General features: G+C 36.7%; 1 protein-coding gene across 1 annotated transcript in view; it reads right to left on the reverse strand.

Annotated features, from left to right (window-relative positions):
* The window catches only part of ITGA1 (integrin subunit alpha 1), a 173541-nt gene that overhangs the window by 112866 nt on the left and 48061 nt on the right, over positions 1-12614 (reverse strand). The gene's annotated exons all lie outside the window — the stretch shown is intronic.

Consider the following 12614-nt stretch of genomic DNA (forward strand, 5'->3'; position numbering starts at 1 on the left):
TGGTGCTAGGCCAGGCACAGTCGCTCACACCTGAAATTCCAGCACTTTGGGAGGCCAAGTCAGGTGGATTATCTCAACTCAGGAGTTCAAGACCAACCTGGCCAATATGGTGAAACGCCATCTCTACTAAAAATACAAAAATATTAGCTGGGCTTAGGGGTGCACACCTGTAGTCCCAGCTACTCAGAAGACTGAGGCAGGAGAATTGCTTGAACCTGGGAGGCAGAAGTTGCAGTAAGCCGAGATTGTGCCAATGCACTCCAGCCTGGGTAACAGAGTGAGACTTCATCTCAAAAAAAAAAAAAAGATGATGCCCCCAGCCCCCCCGCAAAAAAGCAAGTGATTTCACCTCTATAAACCTCAGTTTATCATATTTGAAATGAGCTTACAAATAACTTTCAGGTACCCCTGCAAGAAATACAAATTATGCATTTAGCAAAAGATAATGATCAAGAAATGAGCTAACTGATTTCATAAGTAGAATCCAAATAATCAATATACCATCTGGCAGTTGATTTTTCTTTCAAAAGAGGACTTTTCCCTCATTTTGATGACTGTATCTTGAAACACAATACAGGTATGTTACATCAGTGGGGATGAGACAGCAGATTCTCGGACTCATTCTCATAGCAAATTTCCTGTTTCTAAACTTGGCTGCAATGACATACATAAAGAAAATCTAAGATGAAGGTGTCAGGCCTTCCAAGTGGAAGAGCTAGCCAGGGAGGAGGAGTGCAGATGACACCAGTCCATTCAGTTAGAACCCTTGGATTCTCATCTCAGTTGCTCAAAACATGATGCATATCTGTGATACCACCTAGGATCTGAGCCAATAACAAGTTGGACTTTCTTTCACTCTAATGAAAATTTACTCCCCCTAACCTATTTTAAGGGTTGCAAGTCTATTACAAAGACAGGGTGACCCTGCGGTGACTCTTTCTAGTATATTAATGTCCTACTAATGAATTCACAGACCTGAACCACCTGAGAATCAGACAGCATATCTAGAAAGTATGAGCTCTATAATGAAGAGCTGGAGAGGCCCCTCCCTTCCCCAAGCCTGAGCCCTAGTACATTCTTGGTAGCTCTTACCTCTTGTGCCAAAGCCTCCTGGTGGAAAGAGTTAATTCACCCCAATCACATGGTATAAACTGCCAACGTCATATATTCTCACTATAACTAAAAGGTGATATATTAAGTATTTTCTATAACTCCAAATTTACTTTCAATCTCCTAAATTCAGATGAAATATATTCCATTTTGAGGCATTACAGGGGGTTGGAAGAAAAATTTTTTAGTAATAAGAGTTTGTGAAAGTTGGAAGCCCTTTTCCTTAATGTATAACAACTTTATAATATTAGTCTTATGGGTCAGAAATTGTAATCAGTTTTATTACTCTTAATAGGTTGAGTTTGATCTCAGTTTTGATGTATATGGTTGCTGTAAAAGATAACATTTGACTCAAAGTGTAACTGAATCCAAAAACTCTATAGTACTACATTCATTCTAGTTGGTTTGAAATCTAAAATGAGTATTTTTATAGCACTATAACCTTGAGAAGGAGGAGCCACAGACCTCTAGTGGTAAAGATACGAGGAACAAAGATAATTAAAATATGACAAATAGTTATAGGGCCTTGTCCGATGAGCACAGAATCAACACAACCATTTGGAAATGACATCATAATCTCAAATACAGAAAATTCACATTTGATGTAAAAAATAATATATCCAACTCAGTGTCTCCTTCAAACAATTGGAACTTCCCAATACAATTAATGTAAGAAGAAAATCTGGCTCAATAAATCTTATCAAAGTTCTTTCATCAGAAATGATGTAATATGTCTGCAAGACACCTACCTCCATCAACAAGTTTAGAAATGCAAATCCAAATAAACACCTCAGTATTCAAGCATTTTCCAAGTTTCATCCTGGGAAGCTGCTTTTTAACTTCATCTTGCCACAGCGATCTAATTGTTTTGACTTTTAGTGCTAAAGTCCTGTGGCTCTCCAGTTATTACAAATGGTATTTGAACTTCAAAGTGAGTGTGCGTATATGTGTATATCTGTGTCTGGTGGAAAGGAGGCAAGGAAGTATAGTTTTTGCTACAAAGTAGCTTTTTAATACAAGTTTGTTAAATGGGACAGGATGGAATAAATCGAAAAAAATAAAGACTTTTAGTATAAAGGTCATTCTGGCTGTAAGAATTTGTCCCATTTTATAAGTGCTACCCAGAATAACTCCTAGAGTGTTTCGCAAACATCCTTTGTTAAAAAATCTTCCTTTAAAATTTTTCTACATAAGTTTGTTCTTTCATGGTGTTTATTTTCCTTTGTAGTATCTACAGACATCTGCTCTTTCCCCATATCCTCCCACCACAAATAATTGCTTGCTTTGCCAGCTCCTCTCAGACCTACTCTTGATCTCTAAAATTCTTAAACAGTTTCAGAAACCAACCCCCTTCACCACATCAGCATCATCTTTCAGATCTATGTTTTACCGAATAAAAAAGCTGCAGAACCTCAGGGGTCCCTGGATCCCACTGTGGGAAACACAACTCGTGTGTTTGTGTAAGCCACATGAGCACAGAACTCTGTTCTCCAGCTGCCCTGGCATCCTGAATGCTGAACTCATTAATTTCTGTGACTGCACAGCATGGAGCACTGCATACGGAAAGGCGTACTACACTTCAAAACAAAACAGGGTGGCATCCTATTCAAGTATTTACCCAGAAATGTGGTATTGTAAGCCTTCACATGTATAAGAATCTGAATAAAAGTGGTACTTTTATTAGTGGAATATTTTCCATGAATTTTACTCATTTACTTATAATTTTTTTCTCAGTAAGATATTGCCAGTTATAAAGGTATTTTTGTTAGTATATACAGCAGGTAGTTTTGAGGGTCGGTAAAGCAGAGAGGTAGTATACACTGTAAAACACATTATTTTTAATTTATCCACTAGCTTTAACCGGCAATTGCAAATTCCAGGCACTAAGAGATTCCATTGTTGATTCTCCTATACTATTTAACAGGCTAATTTTTCTGGATGACTTGGATGTGAGCTTTTGAAGGCATACATATGTCCAAGCATGAGGGTGAAACAGGAGACACAGTGACTACTTCACCTACTTTCCTTGCTTCTCCTGGGGACAGTGAGTTATCTTCTCTTTTGTTTATTTATAAGTTTAATAATTCCAGTGGAAATTAGAGAACTGAAAATCATTTCCTTAACCTTGTATACTATTTCTGCTTTCCTGGCCCATGAAACTACCTGTTGTGCATACTAACAAAAATAACCATAGGACTGGCAATGTGTTGCCAGCTCACATATCTTACTGAGAAGAAATTATATGTAAATTAATAAAAATCATTTAAAAGAACCTGCTAATAAAGTTACAACTTTTTATTCAGGTTATTTCTTTTAGGGCATCAATGGACAGAGTACATAGGATAGTTGGGTAAGACTTGACCCTGAGATTGAATCAATGACATCCTAAAAGTGTGCAAAAGACAGTACCCAGTTACCTAATGTTCAAATACTACAAGAAGAGCCAAAAGCTATTCTCCCTTTCCCTAATAGTACAATTTGGAGTTTGGAGCTAAACTTGTTTAGCAAAAACACATTTAGATGTAAATAAAAATAAAATAGAAACGAATGAAGAAGAATAACATTTTCAAATATACCTCAAAGTACTTAGTTAGATTATTGAAATTTAGGAGTCAAAGTATAAAGTTTTTTAGAAATATGATCATTCACATATCTTATGGTATCACCTATAACATATAACAGCAATTCTTCACTTAATGAAACTCCAACATATGAAAAAATCTACTAAATTATGTTGTGACTTTGTTGTTGTTTTGAGGCAGGGTCTCACTCAGTCACCCAGCTTTGGATGCAATGGTGCAATCATGGCTCACTGCAGCCTCAGCCTCTCCAGCTCAAGCCATTCTTCCACCTCAACCTCCCAAGTAGCTAAGACCACAGGCACAAGCCACCATGCCTGGTTAATTTTTGTATTTTTTGTATAGAAAAATACAAAAGTGCTCGTCATGTTGCCCAGACTGGTTTTGAACTCCTGGGCTCAAGTGATCTGCCTGTCTCGGTCTCTCAAAGTGCTGGGATTACAGGCGTGAGTCACCACACCCTGACTCAATGTTGTGATTATTTAGATTAGAAAATAATTACTGGCATTTTAAATCATCTACCACCTTATTTCAAAAATGGAGCATGCCTAGACTTTTACAGATTAACTTTTATACAAAGGTTTTCAGGACATATTCAAAACATAAAATGAGGTCTACCTATGTTTTCTTTTCCTGTGAGCCTGAAAGAGGTGTTAGATTTAGTTTGCCTTCACCTCTCTTTTTTTAGTTGCCACATTTCTCAGAAACAGGAGGCAAAATATATAGATTCATAACATTTCTTTTCTGATGGAATTCAATTGTCTAAATACTTTCTGGTTTAACACACAAACGGTCAATCATTAACATTAATAAATTAAAGTTTTCATGAAGCTAACTAACAAAATGAAATACTCTGCACACTCTGCAGGGTACCTCAACCAAAACCAAGAATCTATTAAAAAAGTTGTCCATCCTAGAGTCACCTAGTAGCTTTAACTAGCAATTCCATATTCCGAGATGCCATTGTTGATTTTCCTATGGTGTGTAATAGGCTATTTTTCTGTGTCTCAATACTGCTTCTAATCATACACTGCCACTTAAACTAAAATGATTCTGTATAATTTCTCTCCCTTCTTAGCTACTTCCCAGCTACTTATTATAGCAATTTTCCATTATATCATTCACTCCCAAATATTTCCTTCATTCAGAAGTTTTCTGGTTCCTCTGCTTAACTAAAAACTTACCCATTTTATGAAGAGAAAATAAGTCAAACGAATGTAACTTGTTATTCACCTGAAAACACTTAGAAAAGAAATCAGAAAGTATTTTAAAGGACATTAAAGTTTGTTTATAAGAAAATAAGAAAAGTCTCAGTAGCCTGGAATGTTGAAATATTTCAGAAGCCAAGGGTCACTAGAATGCTTGTTTTTGTTTCAGAGGAAAGAGATAACTTTTTGATGCTTTCTTTTCTGTTTTGAGATAACTCTAAACTTTGTTTTCTTAGTTATAATTGCTGTTGCTAAGACCAGGATGATCTTCCAGCACTTAGAACATTAGTTGGGCAGTAACATCCTTTGGATCCAAACTCTATTCCTATCTAGTAGCATCATCTTTTACATTCTTTCCATTAGTCTACAAGAGTATCTTGAAACTGAAATAAATACAGATGTTATAGTCAGTATCCCCAAGAACAAGCAGCCAATGTTTCCCTTAAATGGAAGTATTCTGATACTTAGAATCGCAACACTAGTGACTAAGTATTTGTTATATATAAGGATCTTAAAATTCAGGGTAGAGGTTACATCTGCATGGGGGAAGGGGAGGAAAAAAAATAGGATCTAAAAGGAAATAAAAACATAGCTTTATCTTTGCACGTTTTTAGAAAGAAATGCTGACTTTCCACTTCTGACATTTCCTTCCATGGGGTGAGTGCTTCACTGGTTGTAATACTTAACAACTGGTTAAGGGCTATTTCTCAACCTGCCCTTCCTTCACACTTAACTGATTGGTGAGTCTGGAAGGAGACACTATGGGCAGCCCCGTCCTCTCTTTCTCATTTGCTTTTAGAAGTGAGCCTGCCTACGTTAAGAAAAAGCTTTGCTTTGTTCTTCCAGTATCAGGCTCTCAGCTGGTGCTGGAGTGTAGACAGCCTCGTCTGGGGTTCAGTAGTGGGAATTTAATTCAGCCATGCTGATTCATCAGTCTGATTCTTTGTCATTTCCCAATTGGTTCTGACCTCAAGTAAGGAAGAGGTTTGGTCTTTACTGGACTTTCTCAAAAATCCTAATAAAGTGTTATTTCTTGTGAAAAATAAACAATTACAGAAAAATGTTTAGATTTTGCAAAGCTGTGTAGAGGGCACACTGCTATTTGATACATTATTCCTCACAGTTTTCTTGTTTGCTTGAAGTATTTCAAGATAAAAATGTTTTTAAATTTTTCCAGTATATTATCATTAGACATTTGAAGATGTAGTAACAGGATACTTCTCTAAGACTTTCTAATTGTATTAAAATTGTCTCCTATTTTCTTAACTAATTCAACAATGAAATCACAGAGCCATTCTTGCTTCTTAGAGAAGCAAAAAGGCACAAAATAGAAGAGCTTGATTGAATGACCTTTATTATCTTTATCCATTTCCTATTCTCTAAAATCTTAATACTTTCAGCCACATTGAGAACAAGGAATGGGCCAGCAGCAGATCTGAGAAGGTACGAGTAGGAAAAGGCAGAGATGTGCTAACTTCAGAGGTAGGCAAAGTGAACAACCAAATGGCAGAAATCTGGCCAAGGGTGATTTGTTATGGGAGCTGTCATCTCACATTCATATTCTGGTGTACATCACGGAGACTCAATTTCCAAGGGGAGACAAAAAAAAAGACAAAGATTTTGGAAATCAAATTGGCATTCTGATTAAAGTTCAATTTGCTTACACAAATATACTGGCCAGAAAAGATACTGATTTGCTAGAATTTTCACTAGTTTCTCTTTCCATAATTTTGTCAGTACTTGTCCACAGTCCACTTTCTTATTTTATGTACTAGCTCTGTGCTATTTTGTCTGGTTGGACCATTGCTTCTTCAGAGATGTGCAAATAATCCTCACCATGGAACTGAAATTTTCTTTAAGAAAGAGACACATGTGCTGCTCCAGGAACTCCTAATTCCTTACTCTGGGAGAAATAGATTAAATAGGGAAGTAAATTAAGTAACACTTACTGACTTTCTACTGGCCATTTCTAGTTCATGAACATTAAGCATTCAGGGAAGATGAAAAATAAACAGGTCATCGTCCAATTTAGGATTGGTCAGCATGCAAGAGGTGGACTGAACATCTATTTCTAATGATACCAAGAAAATATAAAGATGGAAGAAAGAAATGCCAAGGAGTTTCTACAATTATCAGCAAAGTTCAACAGGATATAGAAAGATAAACGCAGATAAATGAGAATGTGCATTGGACAATTTTCCTTATATATTGCAATTTTTGAAAGCTTTCTAACATCAATCATTTCTCACCATTCCATATATTCTTGCAACTCCTTGCTTTTAAGTTATGATTTGAATCTTAAAAAGGACAAAAATTAGAACAACCGAACCAATAACAACAACAAAAACAACATCTTATGATATCAATATAATCTAATAACTTATTTCCTCAGAAAGTTTCTTATATGAAAATACACACACACACACACACACACACACACACACACACGTCTATAAATTCATCACCCAATAAATCCTGCCCCACTTTTTAAGCACCATTTTAGACCCATTAAAATGAGGGCTCATTTGACCTTTCCAGTCTCATTACTACTCTGGCTCAGAATGTCAAGTTATGGCCACCCTTTAATTTGTGCAATTCCCTGAAACATTTTGTATTCTCAACTGAACTTCTGCTAAAATTTTCCCTACTTCTGGAAATTTCTTTATTCAATTCTTAGCCTGGTGAACTCTCAACCATCTATCAAAGGCTACCACAAGGTCACTCTCCCCAGCTTCCCCCATTGATAATCATTCTTCCTTTGTTTCTGCAGAACTTTTACACATTTCTCTCACAGGATGTATTGTTTTATATTAAAGGTAACTGGTTTACATATACTAGTCTCCCATTAGACTTGGAAGTCCTTCAAGTACTTAAAGATAAGAACTTATATTCTTATCCTCAATGCCTAGCATAATTTTTTGATGCAATTAAGAAGGCTTGTTAGCTCCAAATGTCCACTTTTTTCATTAGTAATAAAATCTTTATTTGAGGCAGCAGTACACACAACTAGAAGACAACTTGTAGATATGCATAGCTGTATGACTAAATACTGGCCCCATAAAAGTAAGTGGAAGTATTGTGTGGGATATTCCAGAAATCCCCTGTGTAGAACTGATTCAACTCAGAATGCCCTTTATGTCCTTCTATTTTCTCTTTTATCCTTCTTATACCTTTCTTCTTTGTCCTTCTCTGAATTATGAACTCTTACTTAACAGCTACTGTTCACTCAAGAGTGAATTGTGTCCCCTGAGATTCATATGTTGCAGCCCTAACCCCTAAAGTGACAGCATTTGGAAATAGGGCCTTCAGGGAGGTAATTAAGGTTAAATAAAATCACAGCCAGTGGGGCCCTAATCTGATAAGACTGTTGTCCTTATAATAAAAGAAAGAGATACCGTTTTTCTCACTCTTTCTCTCCTTCCTTCCTTTTTTCCTTTCTTTTCTTTTTCTTCTTCTTCCTTCCTTCCTTCCTTCCTTCCTTCCTTCCTTCCTTCCTTCCTTCCTTCCTTCCTTCCTTCCTTCCTTCCTTCCTTCCTTCCTTTCCTTTCTTTCTTTCTTTCTTTCTTTCTTTCTTTCTTTCTTTCTTTCTTTCTTTCTCTTTCTTTTCTTTCTTTCTTTTTTTCTTTCTTTTCTTCCTTTCTTTTTCTTTCTTTCCTTCTTTCTCTCTTTCTTTCCCCTCCCTCCCTTTCCTTCCTTCCTTCCTTCCTTCCTTCCTTCCTTCCTTCCTTCCTTCCTTCCTTCCTTCCTTCTCTCTCTCTCTCTCTGTCTCTCCCTCTTTCCCTAACTCTCTCTCCCCATCTCTCTCTCTCTTTCTCTCTGTCTCTCTCCACCACGTACACAGAGACAAGGCCATGTGAGGATACAGCAACAAGGTGGTCATCTACAAGACAGGAAGGGAAGCCTCATCAAAAACCAAGCTGAAAGCAACTTATTTTGACCTTCTAGCTTCCAGAGCAGAGGGAGAATACATTTCTGTTGTATAAGCTACACAGTCTGTGGTATTCTGCTGTGGCAACAAAGCAGATGAAGACAGGCTTCAACTGCCCTGTTGGACTATGAAGTGAACTTGAATGGAAGTGATGCGTGCTAGGTGCTGGAGCAGAAAGACGAAAGTAACACAGGGTTTTGCTGACGATAGAGCCACCACACCAGCAACGAACTGCCTTCACATGGATTGTCTTATTTGTTATTGTACATTGTTCTACATTGCTAAAGTACCCAATCTTCATAGATTCATTGGCAGATGATGTGTTTAATAAAATTTGTTGAATGAATGAATATGTCATATGAATATTCTTTTTCCATTAGGTGTCTTATTGAGTCTAATTATTATCTCATGTAAGTTTGCAATTCTATACTACCTCATCCAGCCACTGATTTTCTTTTTTTCCTGTTCTTTGTATTTAATGGCAACATTCCACAAAGTTAATATATCTCCCCCCTTTAAATGGTCACATCATAGTTAATTAAGTTTTATTTTAATTTAGATAAACATTTATCAGAACGACTTCAACTTGCTTAAAAAATATTACTCCTAAATAGACTCTTGCAACAAAATAACCTTGTTCTAAGCTATAACTTTATGATCACATAAAGAAAAAACTCAATACCAACAAAAATGGCCCAGGAAAAGTAACATTAGTTAACACTGAATAAATTTTCAGAAAACTCTTAACTCTAGCAAGAGCAAGGTAGTAAAATCAGATGGAATAATTTAAGAGAAAGGTAAAATGTCTAGGATATGCATGTTCACTAGGAAACATTTTTCCAGAAAATACATCGTAATAATGTTTTATGGAACCCATAATACAATTATATAATATTATGAGGATTTCTTTTAAGACCTGTAGAGTTATAGAAAAAGCACATCTTACAAAACTGTGTGAACAATTAAGTTGCATTAGGCTTGGTTGTACTCTTTATGAGGTAATAGTCAGTATACTAAGGGTTCCAGATAGTAGCGTTTCATACTAGAAGTCTATTTTACTGTCTTTTCAAAGATGGTCTTTTAAACTGTAGTACACACAGGTAAAGACTAATTTCTTTTTTTTTTTTTTAACTTTTTTTTTCTTTTTTTTTTTTAATTGCTATTATACTTTAAGTTATAGGGTACATGTGCATAACGTGCAGGTTTGTTACATATGTATACTTGTGCCATGTTGGTGTGCTGCACCCATCAACTCATCAGCACCCATCAACTCATCATTGACATCAGGTATAACTCCCAATACAATCCCTCCCCCCTACCCCCTCCCCATGATAGGCCCCGGTGTGTGATGTTCCCCTTCCCAAGTCCAAGTGATCTCATTGTTCAGTTCCCACTTATGAGTGAGAACATGCAGTGTTTGGTTTTCTGTTCTTGCCATAGTTTGCTGACAATGATGCTTTCCAGCTGCATCCATGTCCCTACAAAGGACACAAACTCATCCATTTTTATGACTGCATAGTATTCCATGGTGTATATGTGCCACATTTTCTTAATCCAGTCTGTCACTGATGGACATTTGGGTTGATTCCAAGTCTTTGCTATTGTGAATAGTGCTGCAATAAACATACGTGTGCATGTGTCTTTATAGCAGCATGATTTATAATCCTTTGGGTATATACCCAGTAATGGGATGGCTGGGTCATATGGTACTTCTAGTTCTAGATCCTTGAGGAATCGCCATACTGTTTTCCATAATGGTTGAACTAGTTTACAATCCCACCAACAGTGTAAAAGTGTTCTTATTTCTCCACATCCTCTCCAGCACCTGTTGTTTCCTGACTTTTTAATGATTGCCATTCTAACAGGTGTGAGATGGTATCTCATTGTGGTTTTGATTTGCATTTCTCTGATGGCCAATGATGATGAGCTTTTTTTCATGTGTCTGTTGGCTGTATGAATGTCTTCTTTTGAGAAGTGTCTGTTCATATCCTTTGTCCACTTTTTGATGGGGTTGTTTGTTTTTTTTCTTCTAAATTTGTTTGAGTTCTTTGTAGGTTCTGGATATTAGCCTTTTGTCAGATGAGTAGATTGCAAAAATTTTCTCCCATTCTGTAGGTTGCCTGTTCACTCTGATGGTAGTTTCCTTTGCTGTGGGGAAGCTCTTTAGTTTAATTAGATCCCATTTGTCAATTTTGGCTTTTGTTGCCGTTGTTTTTGGTGTTTTAGACATGAAGTCCTTGCCCATGCCTATGTCCTGAATGGTATTATCTAGGTTTTCTTCTAGGGTTTTTATGGCATTAGGTCGAACATTTAAGTCTCTAATCCATCTTGAATTAATTTTCATATAAGGAGTAAGGAAAGGATCCAGTTTCAGCTTTCTACTTATGGCTAGCCAATTTTCCCAGCACCATTTATTAAATAGGGAATCCTTTCCCCATTTCTTGCTTTTCTCAGGTTTGTCAAAGATCAGATGGCTGTAGATGTGTGGTATTATTTCTGGGGACTGTGTTCTGTTCCATTGGTCTATATCTCTGTTTTGGTACCAGTACCATGCTGTTTTGATTACTGTAGCCTTGTAGTATAGTTTGAAGTCAGGTAGCGTGATGCCTCCAGCTTTGTTCTTTTGATTTAGGATTGTCTTGGCAATGTGGGCTCTTTTTTGGTTCCATATGAACTTTAAAGCACTTTTTCCAATTCTGTGAAGAAAATCATTGGTAGCTTGATTGGGATGGCATTGAATTTATAATTACCTTGGGAAGTATGGCCATTTTCACCATATTGATTCTTCCTATGCATAAGCATGGTATGTTTTTCCATTTGTTTGTGTCCTCTTTTATTTCTCTGAGCAGTGGTTTGTAGTTCTCCTTGAAGAGGTCCTTTACATCCTTTGTAAGTTGGATTCCTAGGTATTTCATTCTCTTTGAAGCAATTGTGAATGGAAGTTCATTCACGATTTGGCTCTCTGTTTGTTTGTTACTGGTGTATAAGAATGCTTGTGATTTTTGCACATTGATTTTGTATCCTGAGACTTTGCTGAAGTTTCTTATCAGCTTAAGGAGATTTGGGCTGAGATAATGGGGTTTTCTAAATATACAATCATGTCATCTGCAAACAGGGACAATTTGACTTCTTCTTTTCCTAACTGAATACCCTTTATTTCTTTCTCTTGCCTGATTGCCTTAGCCAGAACTTTCAACACTATGTTGAATAGGAGTGGTGAGAGAGGGCATCCCTGTCTTGTGCCAGTTTTCAAAGGGAATTTTTCCAGTTTTTGCCCATTCAGTATGATATTGGCTATGGGTTTGTCATAAATAGCTTTTATTATTTTGAGATACATTCCAGCAATACCAAATTTATTGAGCATTCTTAGCATGAAGGGCTGTTGAATTTTTTCCAAGACCTTTTCTGCATCTATTGAGATAATCATGTGGTTTTTGTCTTTGGTTCTGTTTATATGCTGGAATACATTTATTGATTTGCATATGTTGAACCAGTCTTGCATCCCAGGGATGAAGCCCACTTGATCATGGTGGATAAGCTTTTTGATGTGCTGCTGGATCCAGTTTGCCACTATTTTATTGAGGATTTTTGCATCGATGTTCATCAGGGATATTGGTCTAAAATTCTCTTTTTTTGTTGTGTCTCTGCCAGTCTTTGGTATCAGGATGATGTTGGTCTCATAAAATGAGTTAGGAAGGATTCCCTCTTTTTCTATTGATTGGAATAGTTTCAGAAGGAATGGTACCAGCTCCTCTTTGTACCTCTGGTAGAATTCGGCTGTGAATCCAT

Source organism: Chlorocebus sabaeus, chromosome 4 (genome assembly GCF_047675955.1).
Source record: "Chlorocebus sabaeus isolate Y175 chromosome 4, mChlSab1.0.hap1, whole genome shotgun sequence".
Taxonomy (NCBI): domain Eukaryota; kingdom Metazoa; phylum Chordata; class Mammalia; order Primates; family Cercopithecidae; genus Chlorocebus; species Chlorocebus sabaeus.